The following is a 15,411-nucleotide window of genomic DNA, read 5'->3' on the forward strand; positions in this document are numbered from 1 at the left end:
AGGGTGGTAATACTGAGAAAATGAAATTGTGGCAATCAGTTTGATGGTAGATTTTCTCCTATAGCCCAAATACCACTCAAGTTGAAAAACAATAAAATGAAGCATTGTTTCTTTGCACTGATAAACAGGAAAATTTTATAAGAGCTCATGGGGCCAGAGGTCTCACTGAATTTAAAGATCAGATGTAGTGAGAATGCAAAGTTGAAGAGTTAGGAACTGAAATGTTAGCGTTTGATACCTTAGTATGGCAAATCTCGAGGTCATGCACGGGAGTGAGAAAGTTGCTGAAAGAGTAAAGTTAAAAGTCTAAGTTATAAGGAAATGCAAAACAGCCATGTTGGATACGACATTTACATTGATATAGACATCATCTACTAAAGTTGGGTGGTGACTATAAGTCATCAGTGATATTAAAGCGAGTGACTTTATTAGTAAAGAAATTGATAAATATTCATAAAGGGTGGAGAGAAGTACAGATGAATAATTCGACCTATAAAAGAAAAGAGGGTTTTTTGTTTTGCTTTTGTTTGTTTCCAAAAATATGTAAGAATAGATTGAGAGTTGCAGAATAAGAGAAAACTTACCCTATCTTTGGTCCATGTCTGTCACATGTTGCATGAATGTTTAAAAACCAAGCACTGGATGGGACCCAATAAAAACCGGGGTTCACAAGAGACACCCAAGATTTAATTAGGTTTGAAAAGAGCATGGACCAGCTTGTAAAGGAGTGTATATTATGTAGTAGTTTGTTTATAATGAAACAAGGGCTTTAGAGTTTAGGTGGTCCTACAAATTACATGGTTTAAATCTTTCTCTTCACTTACTAGGCAGTGACAATTATTTTACCCCTGAGCCTTGTTTATCTATTCAAGAAAAAAAGCAATGATAATAACCTTCACTCCATGTTAAATGCTTAGCCAGTTCCTGACATGTAATTAGCCCTTCGGAATTGTTAGGTGGTATTTATATTCTGCAGAGGAGATCGGTAGTGGGCCAACTAGCCAGTGAGAAATGTAGAGCCAAGTTGGGGAAAGAACATAAAAGGGAATTGGTGGATGAAGTGTTCTGCATTGTGGGATGGAGGGATACTTTAAGAAACAGATAACATGGGCCAGAATTGAGCCATGCCAGGGAGAATGTGGTCAAGTGGGAGGTTGGAAGAAATATTTTGGAGACAGAAGCAATAGGGCCCAGTAAATAGTTGCAGGTAGTTATGGGAGAGAGAGAGGATGAAGGAAGATATCCAGGCTGCAAGCCTCTGTGATTAGAATGGTGATTCCATTGACAAAAGTAGGAAATTTAAGAAGAAGTTCAATCTGGGAAAGGGGTACAGAGATCCAGGGATTCCTTTTGTTTAAAATAGAGTGACCTGGCAGATGTAGAGAACAAACATATGGTTACCAGGGGGGAAGGGTTGGGGAGGGATAAATTGGGAGATTGGGATTGACATATACACACTACTATACATAAAATAGATAACTAATAAGGACCTACTGTATAGCCCAGGGAACTCTACTCAGTACTCTGTAATGACCTATATAGGAAAATAACCTAAAAAAAGAGTGGACATATGTCTATGTATAACTGATTCACTTTGCTGTGCCCCTGAAACTAAGACAACACTGTAAATCAACTCTACTCCAATAAGAATTTTTTTAAAAACTAGAGTGACTTGGTTATGCTAGTCAAACATTCAAGTGAAGATGTCCCGTGGGCCATTGGAAACGTGAGACCAGAGATTAAGGGTCGTGGCCGAGACTGGCTAAATGCTCCCCGGTTCCATCCCTCCCAGGTACACAGGAAGGTAACACTTCCCAGCCTTCCTTGCACTGTGTTTGTAACCATATGACCAGTTTGATCATGGAAGAGGGCAGAAATGAGGTACAGTAAGTCCCCTACATACAAACACATTCCGTTCCAAGAGCACGTTCGTCAGTCCAATTTGTTCGTAAGTCCAGCAAAGTTAGCCTGGATACGCAACTAACACAATCGGCTATGTAGTACTGTACTGTATTATAGGTTTATAATACTTTTCACACAAATAATACATTTTAAAAACCCACAAAAAGTAAAGAAAACATTTTTCATCTTACAGTACAGTACCTTGAAAAGTACAGCAATACAGTACAACAGCTGGCATACAGGGGCTGGCATCCAGTGAAGAGGCAAGAATAGTTACTGACTGGAGGAGGGAGAGGAGGTGGGAGATGGTAGAGCTGAAGGATCGTCAGCAATAGGAAATGGAGGGCAAGCTGCAATTTCACTCACGCCTGACGCTGATGGCGCAGGTTCTGATTCCTTACTGGAATCAGATGCACGTTTGCACCTTTGAAAGTTCTCAACATGAAGGTTCGTATGTAGGGGACTGACTGTACACCATTTCCAGGACCATCTTCAAAACTTGAGCATCCTTCCCTTTCTTTCTCCTTCCCTGCCATTGGCATGACTAAGAGTGAACTATGTTGGGATGTCTCAGCCAGACCAAAGAAGAATCTCATATCCCTGGATCACATTCAAGGGCAGAGACTTGACTGTTGATAAAATCAAGCAAACAAACAAACTTTTATTGCTTTAAGCCAGTGATATTTGGGGTTTATTTCTACCTAGCTTACAATGACTAATAAAATAGTAAGACTGAAGATCTACATAACCATCTCCTAAACAACTGCATTTGTTCCCAAATAAAAATGTATGAGCTTAGCGACATCTGAATCACCCAGAAGGTGTGCTTTTTTTTTAATTAATTAATTAATTTATGGCTGTGTTGGGTCTTCATTTCTGTGCGAGGGCTTTCTCTAGTTGTGGCAAGCCGGGGCCACTCTTCATCGCGGTGCGCGGGCCTCTCACTCTCGCGGCCTCTCCTGTTGCGGAGCACAGGCTCCAGACGCGCAGGCTCAGCAATTGTGGCTCACGGGCCTAGTTGCTCCGCGGCATGTGGGATCCTCCCAGACCAGGGCTCGAACCCGTGTCCCCTGCATTGGCAGGCAGATTCTCAACCACTGCACCACCAGGGAAGCCCCCAGAAGGTGTGCTTTTAAAAGTGCGTATTCCTGGTCCTGAACTAGACCTGCTGGTTTGGATGCTCTGGTGAGGAGCCCCCGAAATGTTATTTTTAACAAGCAGCCTAGGTGATTCTGAAGTGAACCAACCACCTGTCTAGGAAAATAATGGAAGTCATTAACTGGAGTAAATTGTCAAGACAGAGGGAGGGAGAAAGTAGGGGTGGGGATGGGGGTTAAGGGTCAAGATAAAGAACTTGGAGAAAACATTTATGCAATGAAAGGAGAAAAATATGCTAAAGACAATGTAAAAAAATATAAAAGAAAGCAATAAGGAAAGTGGAAGACAAAACAAGAGAACATTTCAAGCACTTGTGGGTGGTCCACAGTACCAAATATTTTACAGCAGTGCTTCTCAAACTTTAATGCATAAACGAATCACAAGAATTATCTTGTTAAACTATAGATTCTAATGCAGTAGGTCTGAAGGGAGACCAGAGCTTCTGAACTTCTATCAGGCTCCCAGGTGATGCTCATGCCACAGACACACAGACCACACTTTAAGTAGCAAGACTTTAGAGAAATTGATACAGCTTAACAACGAATGAGCCACTGGATTCTTTAACTAGGATGTCAATGGTGACTTTTAACAGAGAGGTTTTTAAGATGGTAAAGAAGAAAGCCAGCTGGCATGGGTTTAAGGAGTGTGTGGGTAATAATGAAACAGAGGCATTTATTTTGGACTATATTTGAAAATTGAGGCTAAAGAGAAGAGAAGCAAAAAACAGACAAGGATAGCAGGGTTCCGAACTGGAAAATTATTTAATTTAAAGAACACGGTGGGCTGAGATAAAGTAGGACTTGCTGATAAAAATAAAATATATTATACACTTACCAGCTACTGCTTAGGAAGATATAGATCCAATATTATTTTCCTTAACGAAGTAAAAAATCAATCGATAGCACTGCCCCCGTATTAGGAAGACCTTAAAATATTTAACTATCAGTATCTTATTCCCATCTTACATATCGTTGTTTTCCAGTATTTTATTTCCACACTGCTTTCTTTACTTATTAAATTAGTTGCTATTGTTTTTGTTGTTTTATGTGAACACTTGTCTAGATTTACCCACATATTTACCAATATTATTTCTCACCATGCCTTCTTTTTTTTTTTTCCTCAAGCAAAGAAAGCATAACAATACCAAATTTATTTCACACAGAATCATTGCAACATTCACCATGCCTTCTTGATAATTAAATTCTTACCATGTGGGTGCAGTAAGTGTTGTGCTTCCTGAGTAGTCTTGCTACTCAAAATGTAATTGGATCAACAGCATGGGTGTCACTTGGGAGCTTAGTAGAAATGGAGACCCTCAGGACCCGGATGTAATGAAGCAGAATCTCTACAAGGTCCCTAGGTGACTTGTAGGCACATTAAAGCTTGAGAAGCTCTAAGTGGGACCTGCAATGCTACATTTCTGGCACCTTCCAGGTAATGCCCACGCTGCTGTTTCTGGTTCAAGACATACACTTTGCAGCAAAGCTTGAGGTTCATTTAGTATCATTTACTGGTAATAATCTTAGGTTTTGATGTTTGAAAACGTCTTTATTTTTGCTTATCTTGGAGTTATTGTTGAGGATGACATGAAATTTGACATCAAGATGTATTTTTTCTTTCATTTGCGAGATAATCCTCTGTTTTCTCATTTCAATTGTTTCTTTTTTGAGAAATTTTCTACTCGTATCATTGTCCTTCCTCTATAGGTAACCTGTTTTTTTCTCTCTTGATGTTTTAAAAAAGTTCTCTTTGTCTTTCTGTAGTTTCTTTACTAATGATTTAATGGTGAAATTCTTTTTTCTTTGAAATACTGCTTCAAGTCTACTGTGATTCCAGAATCTAAGGGTTTGAGTCTTTAAAAATTTTAGAGTGTTCTTAGTTATTTTCTCTGTGAATATTACCTACCCCACGTTTTCCCTATTCATTCCTCTGGAATGTTTTTAAAAACATTTGGTGGATCTTCTCCATTTTTCTTAACCTCTCTTTTTTATTTTATAGATTTTTGCTTCTCTGTATTGCATTAGGTATAATTTCTTGAGCTCTATCATCCAATTCATTAATTCTCTCTACAGCTGTGCTTTCTTTATCTTCTGTTTAACATTTACATTGAGTTTAATTCCAATAACTATATAACCATATTTTCCATGGATAGATCTCTTCCTAGTTTTCTTTCAATACTATAATATTTTGTTTCATATATTTGGCTCCATCATTTCTCTATTAAATCGATCCAAATGCATTAAGTTTGCATCCAAAAATTATTCTATCAAATATTTTTGGAAGTCTAATATGTTCTTTGTGCAGGATATTGCTTATGGTGGCTTGTTTCTTGAGTAGTACTTCTCAGACTTCAATACATACTTGAATCATATGTGCATCTTGTAAAATTATATGTTTCGATTCACTCAGTCTAGGGTAAGGCTTGAGGTTCTTCATTCCTAACAAGCTCCCAGTGATTCTGATGCTGTTGACCCACATGCCAGTCTTTGAGTAGCAAGTCCTAGAGTATTTTATTATTTTCCATTATTCACTTATGTTTGAGGGGGATTTATGTGGAGGAATTTTATGTGAACTGGATGGAAAATCCCTCTGGAAATTGTTTGTTTTAATTTCTGTCAGGAACACAGTAAGCGGGGACTATTTCATGTGTATGCATGTGTGCATGCTGATTTTTTTCACTTGTGCTTTTCAGGACCTTTCAAGTAGTATGACTTTGTATGCCAAATGTGCTTTAGGGCTAGATTGTTATGAGCTCTCAGAGGAGAGTTTTTCTCCCTCCCTTTCCCCTCTAATCCAGAGCCAGAATAAGAAAGCCAACATTCTGTGTCATATCTCTTTGCTGGTGGGTGGACATTTTCTATTGTACTCCGTCATTAAAGGTGTAATCCTTCAAAAATCTTGATTTTATGTGGTGGTGTCAGGTCCAACTTCCCACCTAGTATGAGCCAAAGACATTCTCTTCTCTTCTAGTTTATTCATTAAACCCAAGTCCTCACGACAGCCAAGCAGTAAGTGACAGCTTACTCTATGGTTCCAGCCTTCTCTTCATTTTTTGACGTCTTGGCGTGTTTCTTATATTTTATCTAGTATTTCTAGATGTTTCACATTAGAGTATATTTCAAGTTATATAGTATGCAGTGTTATTGGAATATAAATCTGCTAAACATTTAGGAGGATTTCTAAACAAGATGGTTAGAGGGTTTTTTTTTTTAAATACCTAATGTTAACAGTTAAAATCCTAAGAATCTGGAAGGTCTGAATTCTACAAGACTTCCAAATAGATGGAATTTTACTTTATTGAGAATTTTGTCTATTAACTCCACCATTATTACCCTGAATTTTTCCCTTTTTAACCATTTGTGTTGGTGTAGTATAGACACAGCCTGAATCATCGTGAGGGTTAGAAATGGGGTTTGAATCTATAAAAAGCTTAAAAAAATAAGATGTGATGCCATGGAGACCGATGGTTTTTTTCTCTCTCTCCTGGGAAAAGATTCAGAACCAAAGTTATAAGCAAATGTAATTTCAGATGACTAAACCCAAGTACAGGTATGTCAACTGGGGGCATTTGCAAATGTGTCTGGCTCTGATAACTAAGACACTGTTGAAGAGATTATTCTACCAGTGCTTTATTCCCATTTCTTGACAATGAACTGGCTAAGAAAATAGTAATGTAGACACTTTATCTCTCAGATTCTTTAATTCTTTAACTGGTTCTATAAAAAATAAAATAAAACACAATCTAAGCAGCCAAGTGCCCCTCCCCCCCAAACTTGAAATACTTGGGGCAATCATGAGTGTAGAATATGCTGATATCCAAGGACCATAGAAACGAGAGAATAGTGGACCCAAGTGGCCTAGAGTCTTGGGAGAATAAAAAGGTTCCAGAACTCCATCCCTCAGGTTGCTTCCAGAATATCTAGTGTTCTGCTCAAAAGAGGCTTTAGAACCCAAGGATGATTTAAGCAATCCTTGGTAAGAAAACAGCATAGAGAAGTATAGGAAGCTACTCTCTAGTAGGGAAAAATAATGGGAGGAAAGCCAGACTATGAGTGATAATCTTAATTGTAGCAAGCAGTAATATAGATTCAAGGAATTGTGTATTCCAGTGATGAGCAGGAGGGAAACGAGGTAATATAGAGAAGTCGTTCAATATGCGTGCTCTAGAGACAGTGTATCTGGCATCAAATTCCACCTTTACCACTTACTAAGTGTAGGATCTTGCACAATTTATTTAACTTTGCTAAGCCTCAGTTTCCTCATCTATGAAAGAAAAGTAACAAACCTCGCAAGGTTGTTGAAATCATCATGTTGAATCATAATGTAAAGTGCTTAGCACAGCGCCTGGCATCTGCTACGTGCCCCCAAATAGTCAAGATGATGAAGATGATGATAATGGTGGTGGCGTTAGATTGAGCTAGGGTCTGGACCTGAAGGCTGAGGATCCAGTAAAGCTTGTTCATTTGATGTTCATTCACCCACTTAATTATGCAGCAGACATTCTGTACACACCAGATATCATTCTAGGTATCTGGAATTCCAATCTGGAATGTTAAGCAGGGAACAAAGGCTAATGCACAGACTGACCAAAGCTAAGAACATACGACAAGTGGGAGGTTCCCTAAACAACCGCAGCCCATCACTGGCATAACCTACGTAATCCACCAACAACAAGACCACTTCTGGATGATACCAGGTGTGAAGACTGAATCCACTGATGTGTTTCCTCACCTGTCCCTACTGACTTGGCTGGTTTTGAAGAAAAAGCTGGCAGTGATGGTAGCCATATACGGCAATAAGAAGTATTACTGAAATGTGATAGACTATAGTTCATTCTGAATCACTCACTCTTCTGCCAGGAGCTTGACTCTTCCTAAGTGTTATTCTGGTTCAATAGAAGGTGCCCCAAAGTGCCTTGGAGTCTGATGCTTATGTTTGAGTGTTGATTTGGCCACATCCTAGTTGTAGAAACCTTAGCATATGAATTCTTCTTTCTCATCTTCAGTTTCTTTTTTTAACAAAGTATAATTGGTTTACAATGTTTTGTTAGTTTCTGGTTTATAGCAAAGTGACTCAGATATCTATATCTATATCTATATAGATATTCTTTCTCAGAATCTTTTCCATTATAGTTTATTACAAGATATTGAAAATAGTTCTCTGTGCTATACAGTAGGACCTCATGGTTTATCTATTTTATATATAGTAGTTTTTATCTGCTAATCATAAACTCCTAATTTATTCCTCCCCTACCTTTCCCCTTTGGTAACCATGTTATGATGGTAACATTGTTTCCGATGTCTGTGAGTCTGTTTCTGCTTTGTAAATAAGTTCATTTAAATCATTTTTTAGATTCCACATATAAGTGATATCATATGATATTTGTCTTTCTCTGTCTGACTTACTTCACTTAGTGTCATAATCTCTAGGTCCATCCATGTTGCTGCAAATGGCATGATTTCATTCTTTTTTATGGCTGAGTAGTATTCCATTGTATAAATATACCACATCTTCATTATCCATTCATCTGTCAATGGACATTTAGGTTGCTTCCATGTCTTGGCTATTGTAAATAGTGCTGCTATGAACATTGGGGTACATACATCTTTTCAACTTAGAGTTTTCTCCAGATGTATTCCCAGGAATGGGATTGCGGGATCATATGGTGGCTCTGTTTTTAGAGTTTTAAGGAACCTCCATGCTGTTCTCCACAGTGGCTGCACCAATTTACATCCCTACCAACAGTGTAGGAGGGTTCCCTTTTCTCCACACCCTCTCCAGCATTTATTATCTGTAGACTTTTTGATGATGGCCATTCTGACCGGTGTGAGGGGATACGTCATTGTAGTTTTGATTTGCATTTCTCTAATAAGTAGTGATGTTGAGCATCTTTTCACGTACATATTGGCCATCTGGATGTCTTCTTTGGAGAAATGTCTATTTAGGTCTTCTGCTCATTTTTTGATTGGGTCATTTCCTCATCATATTCAGGATTGTAAAATTAACTAGCTAATGGGAAAGTACACAGTATAGTAGATAATAGTGGATGTGTTGAGCATTTCCAGCGCCTCTCTCTGCCATGTTTCGCCCAAACAATATGGACACACTGCATCAAAGGCCTCCCTTACTTCTGAGGTTGGTTGAATTTAACTAACAGGAAAGCACTGGGTGGCTGGGAGGAGAGTGATATCAGAGTATTTATCTCCTCCTACACCCCACATGACCTGTATTCATTTAACGAAGTTCATAGCTACCATCAGAGGTCTTCTCCCCATAGTTTGCCCTCTAACTACTGGTAGTTGCTACCTCCCCACTTCCCTAAGGTAGCAGTCAGCAAGTTAGTTGGCTCATCTTATTTTCTGGTTTTTCCAGTTTTGTTTTTGTTTTTTTAACTCATTCCAATTGTATCCAGAACACAAGAATTTCCCTACTGAGCAATGTGGTTTGACCACGAGGCCATCTCAGCCATGCACTAAATGCTCGCCTGCATTACGATTCATCGATTTTTCGAGGCAAGGTAACTTCTAAGAATGGGAAATATTGGGGTTTTAAAATGTATTATCTCTTGTTGAATGTATTTCAGTAAAACATTCTGTGGCCACCAAAGGTTCAACGTATTGGACCTAGAATTGAAGATTGCTTTTTTTGCACTAGTGGAAAACTAAAAGCATAAGGTGAAAAGATTAACCAGTTTCCTATGGTTACAAGTGTTCATTTTTCAAGATCTGCTTTATGGAGTATCTCTTCCAAACATTGAATTCAAAACTCTTTGCCACCAAAAAATATATATATATTTTTTCTGATATTTTTGTCAAAGATTCCAAGCCCTCAGCCTTTGTCTTTGCACTATTCCACAAATACACATTTTCATATCTTTTACTTAATTTGGGTTGGTTTGCAATATCATGGTTGCATGGCAAAGTGATTTGTAATTTCGGAGTCTTGAGTTTTAACATTGTTATTCCTACCAATGAACTCTCTATCCTGGGGGATATCATTTACCTTCTCTGTCTTTCAACATATTCATAACTAAAATGGGAATATCACTCTCTTCCTTTTTCAAAGAATTACTATCAGATAACCTAAGCTATCTTGTCTGTAAGTACTTTAAATAGAATAACTGCACAGTTTTCAAATAGTCTTGAATAAGCCTATGATGTTGAAATAAAATCCAGTTAGATACACAGGTCACTTACAATAGGCATCATTGAGATTAGCATCATATCAGGAGAAAATAAAGAGAAACACACATGTTCAGGTACATTAACACCCATGGTTTTTTAATCTTAATTTTTTTTTTTGGTTGTTTATTTATTTTCTGGCTGCATTGGGTCTTCGTTGCTGCAGGCGGGCTTTCTCTAGTTGTGGCGAGGGGGGGCTACTCTTTATTGCGGTGCACAGGCTTCTCATTGCCATGGCTTCTCTTGTTGAGGAGCACAGGCTCTAGGCACAAGGGCTTCAGTAGTCATGGCATGTGAGCTCAGTAGTTGTGGCTCGCGGGTTCTAGAGCGCAGGCTCAGTAGTTGTGGCGCACGGGCTTAGTTGCTTCACGGCATGTAGGAACTTCCCAGACCAGGGCTCAAACCCGTGTCCCCTGCATTGGCAGGCGGATTCTTAACCACTGTGCCACCAGGGAAGCCCCAACGCCCATGCTTTAATGATAGATATTTATGTGAGGCTACAAGACTGGACTAATGGATCCAAATTCATACTGGTTTTCACCATCAAGAGTATGATTTCATGTAAGAAGAGGAATGCCATGCCCAAGGGGTTGGAAAAATATGTCTTTGTGTCAAAGTCCTAGATGCACATCAAAAATGTTAAGGACATTGTTCCTCAATTTGGAAATCCTTCCTGTCAAGTGGTGCTATCAGGCCACTTTCGCATGCTCAGCTGAGTCGGTGGTTTCACAGTGATGCATGACCCAGGCAGACAGCACATGAAATGTCTCCCATTCAGTGAGGGCTCACAAGTCCTCTATAAAACTCTCTTGGTTTCTCTGAGCTCATGATCTTCTATTAAGAGATGAGAGTCATGCTATAGGCAAGACAGAATTTTGAACTGATAGTCGCATGAGATGGTACATGCAAAGGCCTTCACATCACACCTGGGACGAAGTTCTCAATACATGATAATGATAATAATAATAATTAATTTTCTCATGTAAGTGCATCCTTTTCATAAAATATTGGAAAATCATTATCTCATGGAAAGTATCATTTTTAATAGGACTAATATGATCCTCCCACTAGTATAATTCCTGTAATTATCCTTTAAAATCACTTAGATCAACCATGACTGTTTATGTTTTTGGTTTATTCCTCTGCAAAGAAGGCACACACCTTTAATACTCTTATACTCTTATCTTTATACATTTTAAAACTCACATATTCAGCTTAGCTTCTCCAATGATAAACACAAGTCAGAAACACAAAGAGAATAAGTAGACAAAACACAGGAAGAAGAAAACAAAAAAAGTCTGAAGAATAGGTAGATCTGGACCTAATGGGAGAAGATAAAATGAAACCAGATGGAGATTTATACCTTTATTTTTGTTTCACTGAGTGGAGCAGGCAGATAATCAAAAACATTTCCTCACTGTTACTTTTCTAATCTCCTCTGTCACCTTCCACCAAAATATTAGGCCAGACAGAGGCTCTCTGTGTTCCTCATCTTCTGTCATCTTCTGCTTTAGAGAAACATATGCTTTTATGACCAAGCTCTGACATGATCACTGAAAGAAGCTGAGTAAATATTTTTAAGATAAGCCTGGAGATCTTACTGTCTCTAAATCATCAACGGACAAAAAGAGAGAGAGACAGGGAGAGGCAGTTTCCTATTCAAACATGTTGCTTAAGAGCTAATGGGAGTATTATTAAGATTGATGGACCAGAGTCTTTGTCTTCAGGAACACTTAATGGGGTAGGAACCGACCAATATTTACATTGGAGGTGAAGCCACATTTTACTTCATCAGGGGTCAAATATTACCGAATGTGAAATACATTCTTCACATTGACACTGCCTTCCTTTCAGCCCAAACTGGGTGTCTGAGAATCCCCCAAAATCTCCATTTATAATACTCCCAAGCTTCAAAGTTCAGTAACTAAGGAGGAGGAAGGGGCTGCTTCAATTCTAGGGTGGGTGACTAATAAACTATAGGTGAGGAAAGCATATAATTCAAGCGCTGAAAAACTATAAATACTGTACATGGGAGCGAGTACACAAGGCCTATTAAAGTAAAATGGTCTCCACATAGATCAAAATAGTGGGTCAAAGATGATGACTTATAGAAATAATAGCATAATAATTGCAATGTGGTTCTGTCATTAATGATTATGACTGAAAAAAAAAAGGATGTTATGTATACAACCCTTCCAGCTGATAAACAGAAGATGATTTTTGTATCCTAGTTGATATTCCAACATCGAGCACAGAGAAATTTCAGGTCAGTGCATTCTTTTTCTTTCTGGTTTGTGACACTTGCATTAAAGTGAAGAGAACCAGGCAAATGTTTGAGATTAAACAGAAGGAGAATTCTAATGAGAGCATTGGAAGGCTTCTCAAGGCCAAATCCATGCTTTCCGTTTGATAACCAATTGCCTTAAGTAAAAGAGAATGGAGGCCAGCTCAGGACCAATGATGCTATCAGGTTCACTCCAGGATTGAAGATTGGCACCAAAGTGTTGTCTGTGTTCCTCCCTGCTTCAAATTCCTCCACTCCCATTTGTCTTTAAATCTACTCCAATCAGGGTTTTGCCTTCACTACTCTGTCAAAACTGCTTTCATCATAATCATCACTGACCTGCTCGATAAACCATAGCCAATTATTCATTTGATAAAGTTAACCATTCCTTTCTCCTGCACTTCCAGAACATTATATTAACCTAGCTTTCCTCCTGTCTTTCTGGGATTTTCCAGTGTCTTTGCTTGTTCTTCTCATCTCCCCCACCTCTAGATATAGGTGTGCTCAAGGGTCCCTCTTGGGGACTTCTTTTCCTTTCAGTCTACACTCACTCTCTCAGAAAAGCTGACAATGCAGAAATTTATATCTCAGCCAAGATTTCTCCCCAGAAATCTAGACTCATACTTCCAACGGCTTAAATGAGGTCTCCTCTGGCACAGAGAGTAGAAATCTCAAACCAAGTATGTCCCTTGTTGAACTTCTGATCTGCTATCCAAAATCTTTCCTCCCTCAAATAATGACAAATCTCCCCTGATTTTATTCTGCAGTGTCTAACCAGCTATGCAATCTACCCAGTGGTTTTTCATTCCAATGTATTTTGCACTTCTAAAATTTCTGTTTCTTTTTTTATATAATTTCCATTTTGCTGTTGAAACTCTAATTTTTTTCCTTTATTGTTTTCATATTTACTTTTAAATCCTTTAGCATATTTATAATGGTTCTTTTAAAGCCTTTGTTTTCTAATTCCATTATCTAATTTCTGAACATATTTTATTGATTTTTCTCTTGGTCAGGGCCACATTTCCCTGCTTCTTTGCAGGTCTCATTATTTTTATTATTATGTCGTCCTTGCTGTGATTTTCTTACTGTTTATTCTGCCTGATGCTTATCGAGCTTCTTGGATTCATTCATATTTTTCAGCGAATTTGGAAAAAAGTTTACCACGAATGTATACTGGACATATAGATACCAAGTTCTTGAGTATTTGGATTTTGTTTCCTCGTTGAGTTGTGTTCTGGAAGGAGTTAATTTACTTTCATATCATTTTGATAATTTTAAGGTGTGTTTTTGGGCTTGGCTGGGGGTGTGTCTTGCTATGCCCTTCTAATGTGTGGACCCAAATCTACTGAATGTCCATGATGTTCAACAAGATCTCTTGACTCTAGTTGGTAGGAAATTAAAGATTTCACAGCCCTGTTCAAGCTCTAATCATTGCTTAGCTCAGCTCCACAGAAACTTTTCCTTGCTCAGTAGTTGTTCTTAGCCCAGGTTCCTGGAGTATCAGCTCACACGTGTACAACTTAGTGTTCTTCAAATACTCAGTAGGATCCTAGGCAGATTTTAGGAGCTCCTTCCCGACACAGTTCTTTCCCACTACTGCTCTGCCCCACAAATTCCCGCCGTGCATCAGTAGCCCTGCACGCCATCTCTCTCTTCAACTCAGCCAGACCCCTGTTTTCTGATGGAGCATCTCTCTCCTGCACCGCGGTGCAGAAAAATGTCTCTAGACCGAAAGCTGGAGCTACCAAGGCTCTCACCTTATCCACCTCCTTCTCTCAGGCATCACAGAACTGCACCACATGACCCAACATCTAGAAACAGCTATTTCATATATTTTGCCAGGTGTTATGGTTGTTTCTAGTGGGAGGATTAATGCAGTGCAGTCATTCCATCATGGCCAGAAGCTGGACTCTCTCCTTTGTTTTTTCATTCTCAGTTTCTGTTGTCAGCTTTTTAATTCCACCCTCTTCTTAAAAGTTCTTCAGGGTGTTACCTTTGGCCTTCTCATTTGATTCATTCTCTAGGATGACCTCATCTGCTCTGTGGCTTCAATTATGAATATGCTAAGGACACCTTAAATCTACATCTTCTTGCCAAGCTTCTCTTTCCTATGATTCTGAATATGATAGTCAGTTGTCTGTTGGACCTTACCAATCAATATCTTCAAGTCAATGTCCAAAACTGAATTCATCATCTCTCTCCACAATGGCCTTTCTTCCTGTTTTCCTTATTGCAGTGATCAGAGTTACACCCTCCACTGGACATGCAAACCAGAAATCGGGGGTTTATCCCAGCCTCCTACTTCTTTCTGAGCCCTTTCATCTAGTCAGTTACCAAGCCTCACTCATTCTACTTCTTGAATATTTCTCAAAACCACATCCTTGTTTCCTTAAAAAACTCAAAATAGAACTACCATATGACCCAGCAATCTCACTCCTGGGCATATACCCAGAGAAAGCCATAATTCAAAAACATAAATGCACCCCAATGTTCACTGCAGCACTATTTACAATAGCCAAGACATGAAAGCAACCTAAATGTCCATCAACAGAGGAATGGATAAAGAAGATGTGGTACATATATGCAATGGAATATTACTCAGCTGTAAAAAAGAACAAAATAATGCCATTTGCAGCAACATGGATGGACCTAGAAATTGTCATACTGAGTGAAGTAAGTCAGACACTGAAAGACAAATATCATATATCACTTATATGTGAAATCTAAAAAGAAGGGTACAAATGAATTTATTTACAAAACAGAAGTAGAGTCACAGATGTAGAAAACAAACTTATGGTTACCAGGGGATAAGTGGGAGGAGGGATAAATTGGGAGATTGGGATTGACATATACACACTACCCTATATAAAATAGATAAGTAATAAG

The sequence above is a fragment of the Balaenoptera acutorostrata genome, chromosome 20, assembly GCF_949987535.1.
Source record: "Balaenoptera acutorostrata chromosome 20, mBalAcu1.1, whole genome shotgun sequence".
NCBI classification, from domain to species: Eukaryota; Metazoa; Chordata; class Mammalia; order Artiodactyla; family Balaenopteridae; genus Balaenoptera; species Balaenoptera acutorostrata.